This window comes from Lolium rigidum, chromosome 1, assembly GCF_022539505.1.
Source record: "Lolium rigidum isolate FL_2022 chromosome 1, APGP_CSIRO_Lrig_0.1, whole genome shotgun sequence".
Lineage (NCBI taxonomy): Eukaryota > Viridiplantae > Streptophyta > Magnoliopsida > Poales > Poaceae > Lolium > Lolium rigidum.
In genome coordinates, this window is record NC_061508.1 from 168,100,902 (window position 1) to 168,103,730 (window position 2,829).

Sequence of the window (2,829 nt, forward strand, 5' to 3'; positions counted from 1 at the left end):
TGAAAACTTCCTCCACACCAAACTCGAAACAACTCATTAGAGGGTTAGTGCATAATAAAAATTCACATGTTCGGAGGTGACATAATCATTATTAACACTTCGGACATTGCACAAAGCTACTGGACATTAATGGAACAAAGAAATTCATCCATCATAGCAAAAGAGGCAATGCGAAATAAAAGGCAGAATCTGTCAAAACAGAACAGTCCGTAAAGACGGATTTTATTGAGGCACCAGACTTGCTCAAATGAAAATGCTCAAATTGAATGAAATTTGCGTACATATCTGAGGATCACTCACGTAAACTGGCATATTTTTCTGAGCTACCTACAGAGAGGCAGGTCGAAATTCGTGACAGCAAAGAAATCTGTTATCGCGCTAGTAATCCAAATCTAGTATGAACCTTACTATCAACGACTTTACTTGGCACAACAATGCACAAAACTAAGATAAGGAGAGGTTGCTACAGTAGTAACAACTTCCAAGACTCAAATATAAAATAAAAATACTGTAGTAAAAACATGGGTTGTCTCCCATAAGAGCTTTTCTTTATAGCCATTAAGATGGGCTCAGTGATACGTCTCCGACGTATCGATAATTTCTTATGTTCTATGCCATATTATTGATGATACCTACATGTTTTATGCACACTTTATGTCATATTCGTGCATTTTCTGGAACTAACCTATTAACAAGATGCCGAAGTGCCGGTCTCGTTTTCTGCTGTTTTTGGTTTCAGAAATCCTAGTAACGAAATATTCTCGGAATTGGACGAAACGAAGACCCAGGGGCCTATTTTTCCACGGAGCTTCCGAAGACCGAAGAACATACGAAGTGGGGCCACGAGGTGGCGACACCACGTGGCGGCGCGGCCAAGGGGGCCCGCGCCGCCCTATGGTGTGGCCCCCTCGTCCGGCCCCCGACTCTGCCCTTCCGCCTACTTAAAGCCTCCGTCGCGAAACCCCCGATGCGAAAAAACCACGATACGGAAAACCTTGCCGAGACGCCGCCGCCGCCGATCCCATCTCGGGGGATTACGGAGATCTCCTCCGGCACCCTGCCGGAGAGGGATTCATCTCCGGGAGGACTCTACACCGCCATGGTCGCCTCCGGGAGTGATGAGTGAGTAGTTCACCCCTGGACTATGGGTCCATAGCAGTAGCTAGATGGTTGTCTTCTCCTCATTGTGCTTCATTGTTGGATCTTGTGAGCTGCCTAACATGATCAAGATCATCTATCCGTAATACTATATGTTGTGTTTGTCGGGATCCGATGGATAGAGAATACCATGTCATGTTAATTATCAAGTTATTACATATGTGTTGTTTATGATCTTGCATGCTCTCCGTTTCTAGTAGAGGCTCTGGCCAAGTTTTTACTTTTAACTCCAAGAGGGAGTATTTATGCTCGATAGTGGGTTCATGCCCGCATTGACACTGGGACAGTGACGGAAAGTTCTAAGGTTGTGTTGTGCTGTTGCCACTAGGGATAAAACATTGGCGCTATGTCCGAGGATGTAGTTGTTGATTACATTACGCACCATACTTAATGCAATTGTCTGTTGTTTAGCAACTTAATACTGGAGGGGTTCGGACGATAACCTGAAGGTGGACTTTTTAGGCATAGATGCGGTTGGATGGCGGTCTATGTACTTTGTCGTAATGCCCAATTAAATCTCACTATACTTATCATGTCATGTATGTGCATTGTTATGCCCTCTCTATTTGTCAATTGCCCGACCGTAATTTGTTCACCCAACATGCTTTTATCTTATGGGAGAGACACCTCTAGTGAACTGTGGACCCCGGTCCATTCTTTTAATACTGAAATACAAATCTGCTGCAATACTTATTTCTACTATTTTCTCTGCAAACAATCATCTTCCACACAATACGGTTAATCCTTTGTTACAGCAAGCCGGTGAGATTGACAACCTCACTGTTTCGTTGGGGCAAAGTACTTTGGTTGTGTTGTGCAGGTTCCACGTTGGCGCCGGAATCTACGGTGTTGCGCCGCACTACATCCCGCCGCCATCAACCTTCAACGTGCTTCTTGGCTCCTCCTGGCTTCGATAAACCTTGGTTTCTTCTCGAGGGAAAACTTGCCGCCGTGCGCATCATACCTTCCTCTTGGGGTTGCCCAACGAACGTGTGAAATACACGCCATCAAGCATATTTTCTGGCGCCGTTGCCGGGGAGTTCAAGACACGCTGCAAGGGGAGTCTCCACTTCTCAATCTCTTTACTTTGTTTTTGTCTTGCTTTATTTTATTTACTACTTTGTTTGTTGCATTATATCAAAACGCAAAAAAATTAGTTGCTAGCTTTACCTTATTTACTGTCTTGTTTGCTATATCAAAAACACAAAAAAATTAGTTACTTGCATTTACTTTAATTAATTCATCATGTTTCCTTTTAATTTTACCACAAAAAACATACCGGTAGGACAAGGGTCTATAATTGGGAGGAACAATATAGAAGAATTTTTCACGCATGTTAGTACCGTTGAAGATTTTGAAGATAGACACTTGGTAGAACTTGCTCCTACCTATGAAATTGCTGCTGCTGCTTTAGTTCGCTTGTTGGAAACTAAATTTGTTAATCTCAATCCTATAATCCAACACATGTTTCTTACACTTGGTGATTTGGAAGAGGGGGAAAAGAAAGATTTTGTTTTAGAAACCCTTCTTAGAGAATTTGGTGGTCTAGCAAGAGAGGCTAGAAAGGTCTTTGCTAAATTTAATATGCTTGGTTCTCATACTAATTTTGTTAGCCTCCTTGAAAAAATGGATATGGATAGGATAAGGTACACTAATAATGCTAATGAAGGT